General features: G+C 43.8%; 1 protein-coding gene across 2 annotated transcripts in view; it reads left to right on the top strand.

Annotated features, from left to right (window-relative positions):
- LOC136044103 (heat shock factor protein 3) overlaps positions 1-22766 on the top strand; it is a 136402-nt gene that overhangs the window by 57717 nt on the left and 55919 nt on the right. The window lies entirely within an intron of this gene.

Below are 22766 nucleotides of genomic sequence, written 5' to 3'. Positions count from 1 at the left end.
TTTGAATAACTAACTGCTTTGGTTTTGTTCCTGCAAGACTCTCACCACTGCTCCTGTAGCAAAGCAGGTCTTGGAATGCCATTCGAGGAGAATCCATTATTCGTATCAAACTGGCACAGGATCAAGGTATTTTCTCTCTTTGCCTTTAAACATTTCTGATCCTTTTTTTCATGTTATTTCCTTGTGATCTCAAAAAATAACTTAGATTTTTGGAAATTCTTAGAAATGTTGATTTATATTAAGATTCAAACTGCCTAAAAATGCACATTACAGGAGCACTCAGGCATTGTGCTCCTGTGCAGGGACTGCACACTCAGCTCAGCTTCAGGAGGAAGATCTGCCCTGGGCTGGGATGAATTCCAGGGACAGGCTGTGGAGTGAAGGTCTGCACAAGGAAGCTGTTGCCCAAGGTGCTGAGGTTGCTGCTCTAGGATTTGCAAAGGCATTGTGTGATCTGGATGAACACAAAACCTGTGTGGCATATGTCACTGAGATGACTGACTTTCTTCTGGCTTGCTGTGCTCATCCTTTTCACATCAGTAGTGCTATTTTCTACTAGAATATTGTCACATTTCAGACATTTAACACACCTGTAAAACATCATTTTAAGCCTCTCAGCTCACTAGCCCTCTAGAAGGTGAGGTGGCTGAACTCACAGGGTTAAGAGATCTAAAGTGTAATTTTTATCACAGACATTCCTTACCCCTGTTGGAAGACACTTCTGCACAGCTGTGAAATGGCTGTTTGTACACCATCATGCCAGCAGGTTTCCAAGTGGAATCAGTGACAAAGTTTGGAAATAAACTGCTGACTGCTTGGAGCAGAAGGGCCAGGAAACCCAGCCCAGTTATGAACTAGAAAAACAGCAGAAACAGGCACTGCCAGTCACCACATGACATACCACTCACATCCATGCACTTCCTGCCCCATTGGAAGTGCTTTGCTGGAGCATGAACCAATGCACAGGAAAAAACAGAATTTGTAGGATTCACAGTCAGCTCAGGGAAAACTGACTGTATCAGACAAGAGGAGGAACTGTTTATTCCCAGCCATGATTAGTTTCCAAACCAGACTGGAGCAACTTTTCCCAGCCCTGGCTAGTGAATGGGTTCTCTCTAGCCAGAAATGTTCCCTGGGTCCAGATTAGCACTGTTCATGGTCACACATCCCATCTAGATGCAACTGCAGTGCTTCAGAGAAGAACATGCACTCAACCCAGTAGCACAAAATCACTGTCTTGTCTGTGTCCTTTGACAAGTTTTACTTCTACCATTCCAACTCCATCAATCACTTTGACTGAATTTTCTAGCATGTAATTTCTTTTTCTTTTTTTTTTATTTCTGTGTTTATTTTGCCAATAAACAAACAGACTTTCTTTTTTTAACAAGTTGGGCTTCATTTCTGTTCCTGACTGAAGCATTTCTTCCTAGGCCTGAGAACACCTTTGCAGCAAAAAATGTGCAAGCATTTCTACAAAGTGTTTCAGTTTTTGTAAAGAAGCAACTGATGCTCAGGAAAAAAATAAGACAACATAAATTCCTGTTACTTTCACACACTCCTGACATGGAGATGATGTGTCAAAGGAGCAACATTATCTTCCTTCTGCTTCATGAGCACCTTCCCTGCTTCATGGATGGCCTTAAGTCTTTGCTCTCCAAATGGCAATTCTAAAGGGCCACCAATGTGTTTAAGACTCCCCAGACTAGATACTTCCATAACTGTATAGAGGTTCTGAGGTGCAGGAGAGATGATTGCCAGAAAAAAACTAAGGGGTATCACCATGCTGTGATGATAAGTGTAGCAGGATAGTCTCTCTGATAAAAAGTTGAAGGTATGGAAACTAATCTACTCCTTTGCAGCTGACTTCTGTTCAGGTGTCTGAAGCTGCAAGTACAGCCACACAGGTAGGATCATGTTTGGGATATTGCTAGGAAAAGAGCCTTGAGACTCAGCTTTTGAGGACTAAGCTGAACCCAGGGCCAGATTTTTCTCAAGATGGAGTGTCTCCAGTGGCCAACTCCAAACCTTTAGAAAGTGTGAAGAATTGGACAGAAAAGCAAATGTGACCCAAAAGATCTGCCATGAATTCTTGATGGTTTTCTGGTCTTACTGTGACAGAAATGCTGCAAGAGCAACTTTTCTTAACACTATCTTTGTTTAGGATTATATATATTCACCTCTCTTTATTAGAGAGCAGGAAGGGAAGTGCTGTGGTCCAAATCTGGCAAGCCACAATTGGAAACAAAGTCTATGCACCAGTAAGTTTTATATCTGAATACTTGAAAAATTTCAACAAATTTTCATCAGATGCATTATTTTCAACTGGACAAATGTTATCCTCTCATCTCTCTGTGTGGGAAAAGTTCTTGCTAACATTTTTTATTTTTTAACATGTAACCCAAAAGTAATTAAGCTCCCAAACTAAACAGCAAGGTCCTGGCAATGACTGCCTCTTAAAATATCCAGCAGACCTAATTGGACTGGGGCTGTGGGGCATACCCAGAGAACAGCATCAAGCTCTTTTCAAAGTTAACAACCTTCTGCTCGTTCTCCCTCCCCACCATCCACCAGCCCCTTTTCATCTTGGTTGCAGGCGGCTCAAAGAGATGTTAATGTTCTGGAAGTGATATAGATGCTAAGTTTCTCTCCAAAACCAGCTGCAGGCAGCAATCATATTTGCCATATGTCTGTTGTCCTCATCACTCTCAGGCAGTTGCAGTATTTCAAAGACTCAGACTAGTTTCACTCCATGCATTTTACTTCTGCTGCTACTGACCCCACATTCAGGAAGGGCTGTAAACAATGAAGGGAAGATGAAGGAGTGGGGACTGTGTCTTTATTTATCCCATCTGGCAGAAAATGCCTTGCAAAATGGACCAAGTCAAACAAGAAGGAAAAGAAGCTTGTGAGCCTTTCAGTTTTGGCAGCTTCCCTAGTGCATTTCTCTGATATTTCTATAGCAAGCTTGAGTGAGTGAGTATGGTCCTGGATGAGGATAAAGCATAAAAACACAGATCTTGAGGGAAGGGGAGGGAGGGGAAGGGTTGGATGACTTCATGCCCTTTGCCTGTATTTTCACAGTTTTTTTAAATCTTTGTAACATAAACTGGTAGTGACCCACATAGCATGAGCTGCTAGTCTCAAACTGTTTCTCCACCATCGGTCCTCTCCAGCTCTTTACATGGAGATCAGTAACTTTATCACCCATAGTGACACTCCCGTGTTTTTCAGTTCCCCTCTATGCACCGTTGCAGATAACACAGATGTCACAGGCAGTCATAGCTGAAGCTGCTTGTGACAGATTTGTCCTGGTAAAGAAAAGAGATGCTTTCACAGCCCTAGAGCAGCAAGGGACATCTCATCACACCTCCTAAGCCTGAACATGCTTCTTCCCCCAGGTATACAAGCAGGAAACAGTAGTCTACAAGTAGTAGCAATGTGGGGTGAAGACTTGGCTCTCCTGCACTGGCTGTGTGGCTGCTCTCAGCAGGACTACTTCCACTCCAAATGTGCTACTGAAATGAATAAACGAGAGATGGGTGTGGTTCCAGAGGCTGTATGCACAATAAAAGGAAATGCCTCTGCTCTGCATATGCTCTGGAGAAGGGAGGGTGTCTATGTACTGGGGCAAAAGGGGTTGTGTGAGACAGGGTACAGAGGGGAGGTGTCTGCATGAAAACCAGAGGCGAAGGAAGTATTTGAGAGTGAGCGGGTGGGTGGATGGTGGCTAGAGAGTGGGAACAAGACAAAAGAGCCTGTATATGGCAGTGAAATAAAGAGTCTGCATGAAAGGAGCTAGAAGCAGAGAGTGTGTGAGTGGCTCTCAAACGAGATGAGAAGCAGAACATCTGTGTGTGGCACAGAGACAGACACAGTGCCTGCACATGCAGCCAAACAAGACACTCCGTTCCAGATGCTCTGACTGCCTTTTGCAATTACATGGACTACACCATCTTATTTTGCCTCGTTAACACTCACTATCATCCAAAATTCATTTCTGAAGTGAAAAAATTATTTTGTTACAGGCTGCAGGTGCCAAGGTTCAGCAAGATTTGTCTATCCCCACAAATCCATAAAAATTACATCAACTTTATCTTTTGAAAACTCCCTTGGAAGAACAGGGAGACTTTTGAATCACTGTAGTGCTGGTGGTTTTGGGAAAGGTCCCTCCACAAATGCTTCTACTGATTTGTGATTCTGTCTTTTTTGAACCATCTTGTTCTTACCAAATTATTCACATACATCAGTGTTACCATTTGTTGCTCTGCATTTCAAGGCTCTGTTCCATCTGGTTTCAAAGAAAGTTGCTTGTACTGGAGACAGGCTTCATACATGACTTGGACCAAGATGCAGCTGACCTCCAGCACCCTGTGGTGCTAACATCTGATGTTCATGATTGGACCCACCTCAAAGCCAGGGTCCTGAACTGGAAAAAAAGTCAAGATCACTGATAAATAATCTGCAGAAAGCAAAAGATACAAATAGTGACCTAGTAAAAGATTGTACTCAAAATTCGAGAGGATCATGGTAACCTGATAGTTACACTGACTTACACTATGCTTTCCTTCAGAACAATCAGACCAGAGCAACACACATTTTGTTTCAGCCCCTGCATGTGATCTCCATGCCTAGCTGTTATGACCACTTTCTCTGCTTTGTAAAGAGTTTCTCTTTGTTCCCTTGGTGGATTCTAACTCCTCTGGATAAGACACAGTGGGAAGGAAAATGTTAAGAAAACACAAGGGGAGTCTTCAAAGGTCCCGAAGGTTGTGGCTAGCTGATCTCATGGCAAGAATGACGTCAGAGGTCTGCTTGGTTTGGTTTGCATTCATGGATCCACCTTGTTCCAAAGATATTTTAAGTGGGCCAAAACCATCTGTAAACACACCCATTCAAAACACTTGCTGCATAATCACAAATGCACATCATGTGTCTCACACAAATTCACATGCGTTCCTGACAGAGATGTGTTCTGCTGTCATAGTCAACCTGTCATTGCTATTTATCACACAGCTCGGTTATCCCAGTACTCAGCTGAAATGTGAAGGCATTCAGAGCATACAAACTCACCAACTTGTAACCCACACTATGCAGTGCACCTGTGTCCTGTGAAGTTTATGGCACTGGATGCCAGATGAGGCTAAAACCCTCTTTCTGTTTCTCTTACTTGGAGTGAAAATTGGTTCTGGGCAATCTGAGCTTGGTTGCACTTCTCACAATTAATCCACTTTCAGCAAGAATGAAGGTGTTCCTGGTGGTCTATCAGGAGTATATAAATCCTTTCATTCTAATTCCGACTTATTCCCCTCTTGCCACAGCATAACTGGTCCAGATATGCTGCAAATGCCAAGGATGTTGCTTAAGAATCTTTACCATGTTTTTCACTGTTGGTGTTCTTTATCAGGAATAATTCTGTGCTAGCCATGTTGAATATACTTTTTTTTTTTTTTTAATTACAAAAAGATTAAGAATGAGTTCTTAAGCAGTACACATATTTGATCATCAAAGTTTCACTTATATAAGCTATAAAACTGATTCCATCAGCTGCACTGCAGTTGATCCTGGTTTGTACTAAGAAAAAATTCATAACCTGAATTCTCTTTTGTCTTATCCTGGATTTATACAGGTTTAACTCCAGTTTAATTACCAAAGTTACACCAAATCCACTTTTCTCTTGCCTAGAACCGAATCTGCCCCTGAATAGCTTACCGAATATTAGCTCAGGCCCTATGGCATTTACTAAAGCATGCAACATGAATATTTATAAATTGCAACAGAATAATGTATTTTGTCACTCGATAATCCCAGCATACCAATTAATGCAGGTCTATAGATCTACTGCATCACCAGTAGTCAGAGCTGAATCAACAGAAGTCACACTAAATGTAAAGGCTCAAAGCAATGTGGAGATATGTCCTGTAGGCACATCTTTGCCCCAATCCCTTCTTCAGCTACTAGTCTCAGTTATTGTCCTACTGACTTAATAGGAAGGAAGGAAGGAAGTCAGAGCCTCAGAAGGATCTGATCCTAGAAGGTGGCAAAGAGTAGAAGGAAAAGAATGGTCATTCCAGGTTTTTGTTTGTTTGTTTGTTTTGTTTTCCTGTACATTGTGCTCCTCACAGTCATTAATATTTGATGGTGGTTGTTCAAAACTGCAACAGTGACTGCAAAGAAAGCACAGGTTGATCCAACAGGGGGCTCTCAGAGCTGTGCCTGCCTGATATTTTTTGTGTTTGACACAAACAGTAAATCATTTTCACAAGCTGCTGTGCATTCCTCTCCAAAAGCTCACAGGATGTGCTGGTCGCCTCTTCCGTTCCAAAAGCTAAATCATGTTTGCTGGGCCAAGGCTGGAAGTTGGCAAGAGGAATGGCCCTTTCTGCGTGGGCAGAGCACTACCACAGCAAAAGCTCATACTCTCAAAAGCACATATTTTCCCTTAAATGGCCAATCACTAAGACACACCGTGAACTGATAAGGGCATGGGTAGGAGCCCTTATGTCCATTTGATGAAGGAGCAGTTCTGAGATATGTTTGGGGTATAGTATAAAATTGCAGATGGCTTCATCACCACTGAAATGCATTCAGAGTTCAGGGAGCTGCAGCCGGTACAGGGACTTGAGAATGTCTATCTGCTATGTGACCCCTGAAAATAACCACAGTAACTCTAACAAATTATTTTAGAAAATGCATAGTTGTAAATGTTTGAGCTATTCTGAAAAATCTCTGGAGCATATTAAGGATTGAAAAGGCTCCCTTAACTTTCTGACACTCAGCCTTTGTTTCAAAGTGACATGTGCTTCAACGTGCTATTATGGCAGAGGTCAGTCCCACCAACAAAAGGCTGTAAAGTGACATCTATTGTCATTCCAAGTACTCCGGATGCTTCCGTTGAGTATCTGACCTCACATTTCCCATCTTTGGTCCCTCTCAATAGAGATTATTTTGTCTTGAAACCGGGAACAAAATACCAGTAAGTATTTTCAAGTTTGAGGAAAGTAAAAAGGAACAAACTCAGCACCCCCAGTGTGCAGCCCCCCCACCCTCTCTGTAAAAAGAAATAAATACTGATGCTGTACTTCCCCCAGCAAGGACTGATGAACGGCACTTCTCAGGACCAGGCCTGGAAACAGAAATTAAACCAAGGTCACTACGTCCTTGGCCACAACATCCCGGAGCATGATCTCTCCTGAACACTCAAAGAGGGGTGCAGATGCATTTGCACTCTCCCGCGGTCCCACATACTCTCTCAGACACATTCTCTCACACTCATTTTTTCTGGTCATGGTTCTGCATGAGTGTACGCAGGCTGAGAGTGAGAAAGGGCAATTACTGGAAACTGCATACCTGAAACGGTGGTTAGGAAGACTGTGTCAAGAAGGGCTGGTATAAAACAGACTTCTTGCCCTGAGGAAGGAAAGAAAAAGGATTATCTGTCATCAGGAGACCATTTCAGTAGTCTTCGAGCTCTTCACACATGCCACATCATTGCACAGACATCCTTATGGTATTTTCAGTTCCAAATGAAACTACAGCAGAGAAAGCAACCAGGAAAACAGGATGCCAGCAAGCCCTGCTAAAGGGAACACGATGTAAATCAGGGTGAGGAGTATACAATGAATATAGGATGCATTCTTTCTGCATCAGGGGCCAGCTCAACCTTTGGCTTGCGAACAAGATCCAGCCTGAGTAACCACGTCAAATGATATTGTGCAGGAAGGATGGGCTAGCCTTCACGGTAACCCAGTTTCCTGTTCCTGGTTGCAGCTTATTACTTGATGCTTTAAGGGAAGGAAGAACTTCCCTCTGTTTCATCTCACAGTGCAGTACTAGACAGGAAGAAGTTTTTTAGTTGATCCCTGCATTTGTTCTGTAAACATGAAATCAGGGCAGCTGGGTATCAGCTCATTACAAATGTAAGTAGCAATGCTAGCACCATGGCAAATGCAAAAAATGAGTCAGGTAGTATTTGTGCAACACTGTAGGAAAGAAAGCACAGTGAAATATATTAATTGATCAAATATACTGACAAACTATTTTAAAAGACTTCCCTGCACTATCAAAAAACAACACAAGTTTTGTTGTTTTGTTTGTTTGTTTTTCTAATGTTCCTTTCAGTTGAGAAATTTGACAGTGTTTGCCTGCCCTTGCTTGAGGTGCTCATGTCATACAGTGACCTGATCACTTCTACCCACACAATAAGGTCACAGAGATCTGATATCAACAGGAAGAAGATTTCAGCTGCATCCAATAAACCACATTATTCCAGGTATATTCTGAAAAGAGAGTGAGGACTGGACTACACTCTGTTTTGAAACAGCTCCATAACTAGCAAAGGAAACAACTGTACTGAAGTGGAATCCCTTGGCTGGTCCTTTTTTTTTTTCTGATGTAGATGATGAAAGAAGTAAAGAATTAGTTCAGTCTGAGATGCTTCCCATGTGATAATACATCTACATTCTTCTAAAACACAATGATTTGGAATAATGGTTTCAGGTAATGTATCTTGAATGTCCTTCTGAAAAAGAATGGGGAAATGGTATAGGGGAGGTGATGCTTTTTGATTGCTGTGTTGGTTTCTGTGTTTTATTTGTGTGGGGCTTTTCTTCATTTTCTTCTTGTAGGTTGGTTGATTTTTTATTTTTATTTTTGGAATGGGAGAGTGCAGAGGAGAGAGAATGTTGAATAACTTTAAAAGCTTTCTGAGAGCTGCAGTTGGAACAAGTTGTTTTTGAACTTTTTTGCAGAAGGGGTTCCCTGCTGGAAAAGGCTGTTTCAGTGGAGCACTGACATTCGGCGACCCTTGGAAAGACACAAGGGACCTAAAGAACATTGATGCTGTCAGATTTCCAGAACTGAATTCCTCCCCATAACACCCAGGCTTGCAGCCAACTTGGCTGCCTTAGAGTAGTTGGATCTTTAAAAAATGCTTGATGAGTATTCACATTTCAAAAAAGAAAAGAAGAAAAACATTGCAGAGTGATTCAGAAAGACAGGTATATGATGAAGTGGAGCAATAAAGTCGCCAGTGAAGACGGCGATGGGGCTGGCTTCAAGCAGGGATGACTTTCCTAAATTCCATATCACTAACTCTGCTCCTTGGAGAGAGTGCTTTAGCATTTGTATACTCGCACGATATTTTTTCTCCATATCTGATCCTATACACAGCTGATGTGGTACCATAAAACTAAGCAGCTGAAGAAATCAGTAGGCTGTTTTTGAGCCAATTCTTATGAAGATTAAATGCTCTTCAGAAAACGATCATTCATAGATGTTTTTTTGGCAGGAGCCAAAGGGGAGGGAAGAAGATCCTCTGTGTTTGCTTGAAAATTTAGGGTAAAAGTTCTCTTTTGCACATCGCTGGTCTATAAGATAAACATATCCTGAAATGCTATGCTTGTGCCATGGGAGCAAAAAAACACAGTTGAACTCCATTAAGCTACTATCGTGAAATGAGCTTAGAGGCTCTAAAGCATTTTTCTTTAATATGTAGAGTGTTATTCAACTCAGAAGTCATGGGAAGTTTCAGCTACAAGGGAAACCTTTTCTACTTACTCTATTAGGAAAATGATACTAGTGCTTTGGAAAGAAATCCTAAAGAAATTTTATCAGGAAAGCTCCTTTGGGAAAGAATGTGACATTTCAATAAGAAGATAATGGGCAGAACTGTGACAGGTCTGTGGATTCACTTAACCAGACACAGAAAAAATACGAGTGAAAGGCACTGACAAGTAGCAGTATAGTTTGCAGCATTACATCTGCCCAGCCCGTTTACACCTTTTGACTTACAGGAATTGCCTCCAAAGGTATTTCCCATAAGAACGCAGGCTGATGGAGGGGGACTGCATGTTTGGTATTTTTTTTCAGTACTCCGTGAGTGTATGCTGGCTGCCTTTCTTGAATCATGGGATCATAGAATCATAGAATCGTAGAATCACAGAATCACACGGTTGGAAACAACCTACAAGATCATCCAGTCCAACTGTCCTCCCGTCACCATTGCTGCCACAAGCACTAAACCCTATCTTGTAGCTCCTCATACAAGTGCCTCTTGAACACTGCTAGGAATGGTGACTCCACCACCTCCCTGGGCAGGCCATCCCAGTGCCTGACCACTCACTAAGAGAATAAGTTTTTCCTTATATCTAACCTAAACCTGCTCTGGTACAACTAGTGGTCATTTCCTCGGGTCCTATTTGTTGCCTGGGAGAAGAGGCCAAACCCCTCCTCATCACAGCCTCCCTTCAGGAAGTTGTAGAGTGCAATAAGGTCTCCTCTGAGCCTCCTCTTCTCCGGACTAAACAACCCCAGCTCCCTCAGTCGCTCCTCGTGAAACTTGTGCTCCAGACCCCTCACCAGTTTTGTTGCCCTTCTTTGGACGTGTCCCAGGGCTTCAATGTCTTTCTTGTAGTATCTTGTGCTGAATAATATTTGTAAGGGTTGTTTAGAGACAGAGCTTATGTGCATAGAGAAAACATAAAGGCCAGACCACTGTGTACCAGGAGGCAAATAAAGCGTTCCTCTTATTTATTTATTTATTTTTAAATCGCTTCATTTTCCAAGGCAGTCTGAGTGACTGAGGAGTTGTGCACTTTTTTAACAGTTCAAGTGATATAACACTTTACAAACTTGCTTAAGTGATTGAAATTTTAATGTGGAGATAAAACTCTCAGTATAGATCAGAGTACATATTCCTCCTGTAACGTATTCCTTTCAACACATCTTCAGAGAGGATTTTATAGCACAGAGATTTCCCAAAGCAACAGAACTCTGAAAGTATCCGCCCTTGGTATGTGTTTACCTTGGAATAGCCTCTTGAGTGGCTTCTTTCTCTGCACAAATAGACTTCCCCACAGAGACATAATTTCCCTGCAGTGCAAATCTGAAAGCACTTTAAACAGAACTTCTCATTAAAAATGAAAAAATAAAAAGGGAGGTGGGGAGGAGAAATTTGGCCCACTTGCTTTTTGCGCCTTCTCAGTGATGAATAGCCCCAAATACTTCAGGCTGTGAGGCAGCCACCCAGGCAGATCCCACTTGAAGCAGCACCAGTAATGGAGGATGGGAAGGAGTCCGGGTACCCTCCGTGGGTGTTCACAGACCTCTCCACTCTGTTCAAGACTGCAAAACATTCCCGTGACAGAATCCTTAAAATCTTGGAAAACAACTTAATATGTGCCTATGGCTTTACTTTACTGACAGGGAGACTTAGGCTTTTGCTTAACAGTCTCTTTCTAAAAATTACAGCCTCATACATTGTGGTAACACTAACAAATATTATAATGATAAAATCTATTAGCACAGTTGTCACTAATTGGTTTCCTTGAAGAAAGATCAAGGGAGGGGTCAAACAAATACAGGAAGGAAGGTAAGCAAGCCTTTCTCATTACAAGATAGCAGCTCTGCTCCTGTGGGAACATATAAGGAGTGTTACACATAGGCATAGGCAAAGTGGGAAGCTGATTGATGATAGAAGCTGGAAAATCAGGTGGGCAGGGCCATTTCTGACAGCTGGGCTAAGAGCTCTGGAGGGGGGAGTGCCATAAGGAAGAAAGTGGTGATACCTCATAAAATTATTTTCATGCCTTTATGCTCAGGTGCCCTGACTTCCAAGGTAGGCTGCTTTTCAGAACAAGAACATAACTGTCTGTGGCCACATCAGTTCTTGGCTCATCTGTTCAGTTTGCCCACAAAAACTGTCTGTCAATGTGATTTTTTTGGATAGGTCCTTCTCCATATTTAGTCCCTGACTCTACTCTCAAGCAATGCCCACTGCTGAAAGTGAGGCTCTGCACCACTACTGGCAGTAAGATAATCTGCCGGGTCCCCTTCTATGCCACGTTCTCTTTGCTTTGTAATTTTACAGCCTGCAACAACTTGTGCTTAAACCTGGCTCGGAAATGCATATTTTTGAAAGCAGATCCTGTCCTTTTTCCTCAGCACAATCTTTTGTTCTGTATGTTTTTTATTATTATTATTTATTCGGCAATGCGTTGAGCAAAGAAAGAGGACTCTCTGGTGAACACGGAGAGAGATGGATTCATCCTAACTGGGATGAACCTGGAGGATGCCCAACCCCCCCTGCGTCGTATGTGCGTTTCCACTTCGCCGGACCACGCGGAGTTTCCCAGGGGGGCACTCGGGTTGGCCGTGCCGGGCGAGGCCGCCTCTGCTCCAGGACAGGAGAGAGACACCCGCACCCGGGAAGGATGAGCAGGAGGGGATGGGGCATTAATTCCGGTTTTCCGTTCCGCCAGAGCGGGATGGGGGGGGGCTCAGTTCTGCCCGCGCTCCTTCCCATCGGAAGAGACCCGAGCGCGGCAGCCGCCCCCCGCCGGCTTGGGGGGTGCCGCTGCCTGGCCCCTCCTCTCCCCTCCCTGCCTCCCTCCCGGCCCGCCCCACCAACGCCCAGCGGATCCCGCACCGGGCGGAGCTGCCCCGTTCCCGGTGCCCCACGTCCGCCCGCCGCCGCCGCCGCGCACCATGCGGGGCACTGAGCCCCGGCCACGGGAATGACGACCGCAGCGCCGCGGGATCCGCGCGGGGCCAGGCGAGTACCGCACCGCCCTCCCCGCCCGGGGGAGCGCTTCGGGGCGGGGTGGCCCCGGCCGCCTCTCGCGGGGCGGCGCGGAGGGGAGGGGGGGGACTCGCTCCGGCTCCCGCACAGATGTGAGTGCGTCTCAGGGGAAGGTCTGCTCGTCATCTCTCCGCACGAGCTGTCAGTGTGTCGGGGGGAATCTCTTACGTCCTCCCGCAGACGTGGCTGCGTTTCAGGGGCGGTGTCCCTCCGAGCTGAGCTCCTTGTCCCGGCTGCGGGAGGGATGGGGGAGATGGGAGACCTCGCCGTGTAACTGTGCCAGTGTGTCTGCGCTCGGCTTTGGACTGGGTCAGAAATGGAATAACCTGAGCGTTTCTGCAGTGCAGAGTTTTGAGAGCGTTTCTCTGGAGGCGCGTTTGCATAGCGGGCTTTTTCAGAATAGTGGCAGAATCAGTGCTTTTTCCTCTGTGTGATCTTCCAGGAGACATGGCGAAGTGCAGTCACTTTGCCTTCATGTCAGGGCACCGTGATGGGCAAAACAGCCCTTGTGCCACTGCTTCGTATTTTTAGACTCACCGACAGAAACCGCAGTGTTCTCTGGGATGAAGAGCATGTGGCACTGAAAAAAAAAAAGCAGAGTGTGCTGGTGGGAGGGATGCTGAGCAGCAGCTGCCTTTGGAGATTTTTTTAAGGCACTGGGACAAGCAATAGAATTTCATTTTAGCATGAAGTAATGAAAAATAAAGGAAAACTGTGGATGTTACTCAAAGTGCTAGTTGAAGTTCTCAAAAACAAAATTCATCTGAAACAAACTGTAGCCGGGCAGAATTATTTGCTGTGGAGGCAGTTTCCACTGGAATAAATATCAAGTTCAATTAAAAAAAAAAAAAAGAGTGCAGCTATGCATTCATAGTGTTTGCCAAGGGTTGCAGAGTGCTTACAACCAGAGAGACTTAGAAAGACCCTTACAATCTAGAACAGTGTGTTACTGCACCTTTTGCTGCCCATTCTGGAGATGGTTGCAGCTTTTACCCTACCCAGAGCTGTGAAGACACGTCTTATTTTTCTCCTGCCTTCCCCATCTTCTATCTTGAGAACATCCCTTAGCACTCCTCTTCGTAATGGGTCCCTCAGCTGATGCATTTTGTGTAATGTGAAGTGTTGCTGTGGTATGCCAGCATTACCTGCAGATTTGGGGAGTGAGAGCGGCTCTTTGCCTCAGCATTGCAGCAGGTGAGCTCACCCAGTTGGGCAGCAGGGCTGCAGGTGTCTGCTTCAGCCCAAGCATAGAGCTCCTATGTGGGTTGTGCTCCCTGGGATGCACAGAGCACCAAAGGCACTGTCCCACAGTTGTCCCAGGGCTTTCTTCAAAGTGTTGATAGCCAGTTTGTCCAGCACATCCTTAAGCTCAAGTTAGCCACTGATACTTGATGGGCTTTATATTAATGGCGGTGTTCTCTGCCATGAGATAGCTGCATCCTCCAACTTGCTGGAACCTGACACAACTCATGGGAGCATTTTGTGGGCCCCTAGGCTGGTGTTCTCCAGGACACGCTTAAAGAGTAACATTTCCTTTGTGGAATAAGGAACAAGGCAGACAGGAGGCTGCACAGATGTTTTAACCTCTCATCCCAGCAAGGTTTGTAACAAAACAGCTTTCTCCAAGATCTCATTGCTTGTACAGTTAGATTGATTGGGAAGCCTATTTATTTAACACCCTCTAAATTTAACATAGGTTCTTTTTAAGAGGAAAACAAATAATATAGTGTATAGGTTAAAAAAGTGCATAGATTTCTTGAGAATGTTGTTTCAAACACAATGTCACGCCTCGAGCGAGCGCACAGCCTCCTTTTGGATGGGCAGCCCTACACCACCTGCTCAGCAGCGCTGTGCAGGTGACATCCTGTATTCTTGGCTGGAAGATGATTGCAGAAATCATCTGGAGGAATTACCAAAGTATGGTCTGCTCCCAGTCTGCGTGCTCATTTTCAATAAAACATGGAAATACAGCCTCGCCAGCTCCCTCCCACAGCACACTTCTGGTTGTGACCTGGCGTCTGCTTAGGGTGTTCTCTTTGACTTGTCTGGGAAAGTGTCTTCATAAAGATCATTTACACCTTGTACAGCTTATAGAAAGTCTTCTTAATAGCACCTTCTCCATTTCAGCCAGAGAATGGCACTGCAGCAGTCACTGTGATTTAAAACAAACAAATAAAATCCCGGCACTTTCATTCATCTTCTTCCTGGCATTTTCTCCTGAGCAGTGGGAGGAAGGACTGGAGCAGGGAAGGGTGAGCATGGGCACAAGTAGATGATCCCACTTAACCGTTCTCTGCAGTGCTGCCCCTTCTCACATTCCTCTGAGAGCAAATGGTAGGACAAACAATGATGTGAAAGTTTCCAAAATCTGGTGCCCCTCTGAATACAGGTAGGGTGGAGTAGGGCCTATGGCATTTAAGGGAGAAAATGAATCAAAACAGGATGTTTTTATGATTTAAAACTTATTTTTCTTAATTCCTGTTGAAAAATTTGATTTGGTTTGGTTTTTAAGTTGCTTGCAGCATTAATAGGGAAATCTATGAGCTAAAGAGTTTTGTGTGTGCCTGTGCTTGCATAAGGAGAGCAAAGAAGGAGACTTAGGACAATTTTCTGCTTGAAAAAGTAAAGATACCAGCAGGAACTGACACTGATGCCAATGGAAACTTTTCTGTTTTGGTTTCATCACAATAAAAATAAATAAATGAATAAATAAAACCTTTATAATCTGATAGAATCTATCAAAGTCCACAAAAATGCACAGGACTGGAGATGTTAATTTACACATAAACCTATGTTAAACCCAAATGATAGGATCAAGGTGTGAGGGGCAGATCAGAAAGCCATTTTGTTTTCTGTGCCATGTAGTGTGCTCTGTATTTGAACTTGTTTCAACTGATGCTGATTTCATTCAGCAGATTTCATGCTTGTTCCTGTGGAGGTTAAGGCTGAAGTAAAAAAGAAACACTTGGAAAAATGAAGGCAAGGAATAATGTATGAATCAGGAAAATCATCTTTAAATAGAGCATTTCTCAGAGTTTCCCACTGCCAGCTCCTCTGTGCGAGAAACAGAGGCACAGAGTGACATCTCAGAAAAGCCCATGACTGCTCACCCTCCCCAGTGCTAGTGTAGATTGGGTGTGACCTCTGCATCCCCATGGGTCCTTTGTGCTCCTACAAATCCAGGTCCCCACAGAGCACTGGCATTGATGGTTGCCTTCAGTGGAAGGTGGTGTTTTCTGTCTTAATCGTGTCTTGTTGGCTGACCAGTGACTTTCTGCAGTAGTTTGCAGGAGTTGCTCCCATGGGATAATGATGACAGCTTCATGTAAGGGGCTTAAATGGGAGAAGATCCGCTCTGCTGCTTTTCTGTTTCCATCTGCTCTGCTGTCCAGAAACTGAAACATGTTTTTTAAGGCCTCACAGGTTAACTTGCATTGGTTTGTAGCAAGACATTTTGCTCTAAGAACATCTATATTTTCTTGTTATCCTCACTTGGCAAACCACCCTCTGACTTATGGGTGATGTGATCTCTGAGCTGTTTGTCATCTGTGATTAGCTTCTCTTCCCTTCATCAGTCTCCTGACATCTTTACAGGCTGTTTTCAGACTCCTCTTTCACACCTTCATTTTTACATGGGCTCAGCCAGCACGATGCTGCTCCAGCCTGCCTTGCCTAACTGCTCAGTGACATCTCTCTCTCAGCCTTTTTCAGTGTTCCATGTCTTCCTGCACCTTGGAGCCACAGCCTGCTTTTGTTGCCCAGCTCATGTAACTTTAGCCTCACAGTTCCACTGAAATTGTCATTGTCATCAACTACAAAATTCTGTGGGATTAAATCCTACAGTTGAGGAGAAGCCTAAGACAAGTTTTGAGGAGGGGTTCAACATTGGATATTACTAATACATGTGTTTGCTGTCTTGTTATCATGATGCAGATGAGCAAGCAAGAGAAGAGGGAAACTGCCTTTCATGATGTGTGTGCTAGAAGAGGTGCTGTTGATTAATCCATGTTTCAGCCATCCAGCTCTGAAAATGCCATTTAACAATCCTGGGTTTGTGTAGCACCAACGGGATGCTTAAAAGTCATAAAGGGATTAATGTTCAGCTCTAATGAAATCCAGATGCACAGAGCTGCCTCTTCTCAAGCTCTTTTCTGTGGCCAAGCTGCAAATAAAATTATTTAATCAATGTAAATATGTGAGAAGCACCAGACTTGCAATGTGCAGTAGGTACTTAAACTTACAGCAGAGGCTACATGCAGTACCCGTTGAAGAGGGAGTGGGTTACCCTCTGACACTGCTTGTAACAAGATTCGTCATTCCTATGGTGGGAACATGGGACCTTTCTCGGGAAGCACAATTCATGCATGTTTTTGCATTCAGACTGAGGGAAGCTAGCTTGGAAGTCAGCCTACTTCTATTCCCCAGAAAAGCCAAGGCAGGTATAAAGGCAGTGAGTGGTCACTCTCTGTCAGGGGTGTGTTGAGAGTCTATTAAGAGCCTGGGAGCTAGCACTGAATGTGCGTCTTACACAATGGCAGGAAGAGGAAGAAGTGAAAATTCATGCCGCAGTATTGATGGGGAGATGTGCTGCCTGTTCAATGGACCTGAAGCATTACTGTATCATTAACTATTTGTAGTTAAGCTTTTCCTTGTGCGATTTTTATCTTCCTATATCCCATGCTGAGTGTGGGTACTGTGCATTTGAGGTGCTTGTAGATCATCTGGGCCCTAACAAGGGCTGATTCTGCATACTCAAGCTCAGAAATCCTGCTTTGGAGAGACTGGAGTTCTTCCGTCACTGCGCTGTCTAGGAATTTTTAATTCTTTTTATGGTAAGAGGAGGAATTTTGAAGCAGAGAGGGGAAGAAAGGAGGTTACTTTGAAGAAAGGAAGAAATGTAGTACATTCTTCTGTTTCCCAGGTTTGATTGCTGTGCAAGTTTTTCATTTTGCCAAATCACAACTCTGCAGACTATTTGCATTTAAAAAAATCCTGATTTACTTTGGCCTTGGTGGTGAATTTTTATACAGTAAAATTCAGTAAGTTTCCTCCCAATGTTATATCCTACTTTAAAATAGAAGTTTCTGCTCCAAAGAACCAGCTTGTATTAAATGTTTTAATAGGTTTTTTTAGAGGCATGCAGCCATTGATTTACCACGTGTTATCAGTAGTCACCCTGTAATGGTTTGTTGCTGTATTCATAATTACAGCATACCACAGCCCAGTGCTGGAGATCATGTGTATCTATGTGTGTGTGTGTGTAGAGTTATACAGTGGTTTTCTTCAGACCCACAGAGGCAAGAAGACATTCATGGTGAGAGGTACCAGGCGTAGCTATCAGCATTGGTTCAAAGGAAGGAAATGCATGAGGAGAAACTTCCTTTATTTGAGGGTGGCAGAGCAGTGGCACAAGCTGCCCAGAGGGGTGAAGGAGTCTCCTTCTCTGGAGATATAAAAACCTGCCTGGACACTTCCCTATGCAACCGACTTTCCTACAGCTTTAGCAGGGGTGTTGGATGAGATAATTTCCAGAGGTCCCTTTCAATTCATGTGAACCTGTGATTCTGTGATGAGCATTGCAGGAAAACCTATAGGTGACAATGTCTAATCTGTTGTTAGCAAATGCTTTAAATCTGCTTAGCCCTGGTCGTCAGAATTAACAACCAAACCTTCAGAACCTCTTAGAAAATATGAAGAGATCTTACAGTCTCACTACTTCTGGCTTCCTGAGTTAGTGCTAGAAGGGTGTGGTGTTTTTTCAAGCAGCTGTTAGTTTCTTGTCAGACCAGAAACTTGAAGTACAGAAACATGAAGTACAGAACCATTTCCAATATTTATCAGTCCGTTCTGTTTCTGTCAATTAGAAATTTGCTGTACTATACTGACTGTAGAAATAGTCTTCCATTTGTGTTACTGAAACATTTTCAGATTTATATCAATTTTAAAAAATAAAAATTGTCCAAGTGCATCCTTCAGATGTTTATATTTGAAAGGTGATCCTATTGAAGGTGATGGCAAACCATCATCCTCTCCAGAGCTAAGCATTTCTTCCTACATTGTTGTTGTCCAACAGTGCACTGAACACACTTGTGCCAGACCTTCAGATTTGCAGAGAAAAGACTTCCTCCTGATATTTTCAGATGTAGTTTTCCGTAATTTTCACAGATTCTGTCCACCAGCCCTGTATCATTGGGCAGAGGCTTGGAAATAGCAGAAAATTTAAAATTCTTGTATTCATCAGTTTTCACATCTGTCTGATACTGAATGCCATAGTGAGAAAGCACAGAGCTCCATTTCGGTACCCAAGTGTTTACAGAGGCACAGGTGATGAATAGGAGATAAGCAGCCTTATCTTCCTGCTGAAAGCTTTTGGAGTCCTTTTTTAGGTGCCTGTCCTGCATCTTGAATGTCATTTAAGTTCTGCTTGGTTTTGGGACCCTGGACAGTGTTATAGTGAGGGACCAAGATCTTATGCCTGTTTCCGTGCAGAGGTGCTCATGGTGGAGGTTGGTAGCAATCAAATAACCGGAACACAGACCCAAGCCCTGACAAATTTGAAGTGTCTTGATTTGGGGTCCAACTCAATGGTATTTAAGAACGTGAACCAATACATCCACTGTTTAGAAATATCAGCTTCATTCTGGAAGACCTCTAATGCTCTCCATGAGGCATCAGTCTCCTGTATGCTTTTCAGGACATCCTTTTGTTTGCCATTTGCTGCCAGTGTTGTGCAATCCTGAGGAAGGACGGTCCTGTGGGTACTAATAACCCATGGCAGCAGGGGAAAAATGAGATGGAACAGATTAGTGTGAGTCAAACTAGTCCCCAGTCACTGCCGGGTGGAAAACCTATTCAGCCTTTGACAGTCGAGAATTGTTTCTCCTGATCCCCCTTATATGGGGCATTTTAAAATAAACCATCAGGGCTCCATTTCTTAGAAGGAAATGTTTCTAAGTGCGTGCTTGCAAACTGATTTAGTGCCATCAGGCTCTGTATATTTTAAGAAATGCTTGAGTTTGGTTGGAGCTGTTTTTTGCATCAAGGGAGAGAAAAACAATTAGTAAAATAGCATGTGAAGATGAACTTGTGTAAAACAGTTCAGATAAACGTTTATGCAGTTTTCTTAGTACTGTGTTCACATTAAACCCTACACCATCTCTCTGAAGGGACTTGTGTCCCACAATAAAATATTGTGCTGCAGCCACCCAACATTATTTTACATATTGTTCTCTGATTAATTAGTCTAAGGATGGATCTAAAGTATACTAAAGGGAGAAAGTGGTGATGGGAGAGTTAAAGGTTCTCCCTGGCATTTGCAAGAAAATGTTAATGCTTTATCAAATGACTTTGCTGACAAAATTCAGCCCAAAGAAACAGCTGTGCTTTTTTTCCTGAATTTTCACCCTGTTTAGAGTGAAATAATGTAACTATTAAAATATAAATGGACAGACAGGCATGTCCTTACCTGACATGCAGTAATATGGAAAGATTAGGCAGGAAGGACTGGAACAGTTTTACATTAGCCAGAAAACATAAGGGACTGTCAGAGTCTCGGGCTCAGGGAGGCACGGGGCAGTTAGCATAGCTTTAATTGGGTTGTGTGCTCCTAGAGCTGCTCCTTTTTAGAGGAAGTGAGTCATTTGTGTTATGGAAAAACTTCTTGTAGCTCCAGTGGCAGCAAGCAGGCTGCGTCTTCAGACAGGTAGAGGATAACAGATTTTAACATACAGGGAATTTCTAATAATATTCCATGAGATTGCATCTGTTTAAATTCTGTCTGCTCGCAGGCACCTGCGCTTTTGGATAAACTCCTTGGCAGGAGCCATGTCTACTTCTTTGCAGTGAAAATGTCACAGTAACAACCTGTGATTTGAGGAGAAAGGAGACCTGTCTTAGATCTCTCCCAGAAGGAGGACCTAGCTTCCAAGTCCAGTTCTGGCACTGTTTCTATGCCACTATGCACGCATTACACAGTGTCTCAGTTTTTTAAGCAGTCACTTTGAAGCTGAAGTAGACTGATATGGAGTAAAGGTAAGGAAGGGCTTGGCTGAGTAAAAACTGCAGTGTTTTAGAACCCACCAGCTAGAAAGAGTTACGGTGAAGCATTTAGAGGGAAAAGCAGTAGCAGCTACCTGTCCTTAAACAGCTCTCGCTTGACCATGTGTAGCAGGGGGTCTTCCTCTAGGCATGAAGGGTTTGCTTCTCTTCCCCTGTCCAGCTGACCTGGAATGTTTCTAGAGCAACTGCAAAGGCCTCATGTACTGCAGGGATGCCCACGTGGCATCCATATGGGAACAGGGTCAACACTTGGAGCCATTCCTCCATGCTGTAATGAGAAACCCTGGTCTGGAGTGAGGAGCCAGGTGGTGTAACTGCATGAGCACCCTTCCTGGAGCAGTGATGGAGCACCTGGTGGGAAGGCAGGGCCAGCCCAGGGGAGCTCAGGTGCATGCAAAGCACCTGAGTGACAGGAAGGGCTGGAGCCAGGATCCACCCCTTCCCAGCCCTCACTTAAGGGTTGGCAGTGGAGGTGAGGATGTTTTGTGGGAGTTCTCTGTATACCTGAGGCCTTCGGAAAGTAAACAAGTTTTGTTTTTTTTTGTTTCTGAGTCCAGGGGCTGCTGCATTTGGGCTTGTCATCCTTTGCTGCAGCTGAAGACTTTGTGACTGTGCTGTTTTTGCTGTATTTGCCATCATATTATGGCATTACACACTGCCACAGACTTTACATACTTTGACCAACTGACCAACTATTGAGAGAAGGATGATTCAGCCTCTACTAAGTAGGTGTCACTATTTTTTTAGCTCCCTCCCACCTTAATTTTCTGAAAAATAATGTTCAAGTACAGAAGTGGGAGGGGGAGGGGGAAATCTGCTTGTTCTGGCCAGTGGAATCAATACTGTAGGCCTTACATGGGTTTGGAATGAGGGGCATTAGACTCACAGCTTTCCCGGTACCGATACAGCTAAAATTGGCAGCTCGGAGATGTGTAATACACAAACAGGGTCTGGAGTGTTGCAAGTGTTCAAGCACTTTCAAGTATGTTGGGTAAACCAGTATCTGTTTCCATGGTTAAAAAAAAAAAAATCCTGCAGAGATTATGCTGTGTCCCTCTGAGGGTTCTCTAATTTGAGTGCCTGGATAATGTGAGCAGAGCTGGCTTCCAGCAAAAGCACTCCCTGGCTCTGATGCAGTGGGGCACAGCAAAGTGTTCTCTTCACCTGAAAACAGTGCTTTGTGGAAATACTGTGTGGTGCTGTCTGGCACCAGGTGACCCCCATGCTAAGGATCACCAGCAGTTCTGGAGGGCAAAGAGGCTGTGGCTGCTCCATAGAGCTCCTGTGTGGGACAGAAAGTCTTTGCAATTTTTTGTCCATGTAGTGAGAGGGGAGATGAGCACTGGAGCTGCCTGTTCCATAAAGAGCAAGTGAACAAAAGAAGGATCTGGCTGGTGTAATACTGTGCTTCAGATTTGTTTCAGAAGTGGCCTCTGGGGCATTCATGTGTCTGTTAGTAAATAATTGGCCTGCAGTATTAGTCACTGTAAAGAAAAAGGTGATCTAATTTTCTCCTACTGCATTTTTTACATTGCATTTCAAATTTTCTTTAATTTGCCAGAGATCACCTCAGTGACTGCAGCTTACATTACTGCCATCAGTTCCTTAAGCTTGATTACAGCTGCATGAGGACAACCGAAGTTGTGCTTCGCTAAAAGAAAAATGAAAACAGAGGGAAGGGAGGTGACTTTCTTTTGTCACCTTACTCTCCTTAGCAGCCAACTCAGAGCAAGAATTCATCAGTTCAACCTGATCCAAGTTTCATCTGTCTGTCCATAGAGATGCTGACCCATATTGACTCCAAACACTGGAGGCTTCCCTTGGAGCAGTGAAAGTCCAGTCAGACTCTGCACAGCATTAGGCACGGCATCTGAGGACAGGAACAGTCCTCCAGTTCTCTGCAGCAGAGCTAGAGCAGAGGTGCATATGTTGAGCAGACTGATGAACCTTGTTGTGTAATCATGAGATTTAAAGTGCAGATAATATTTAAATGATAGAGACCTGTCATGTGTGGTTTCTAATGTACTTCTGTTAGCGACATATGACAACAGATGTTGATATTAAAAGTTATGTTATATTTATGAATATAGTGTTCATGGAAAAATGGCAGAATTAGGGGTCTGGGCCTTCC

The sequence above is a fragment of the Cyrtonyx montezumae genome, unplaced genomic scaffold (genome assembly GCF_038088225.1).
Source record: "Cyrtonyx montezumae isolate F1298 unplaced genomic scaffold, pur_monq_1.0 scaffold_11, whole genome shotgun sequence".
NCBI lineage: Eukaryota > Metazoa > Chordata > Aves > Galliformes > Odontophoridae > Cyrtonyx > Cyrtonyx montezumae.
This window is presented reverse-complemented; position numbering and strand designations above follow the sequence as displayed.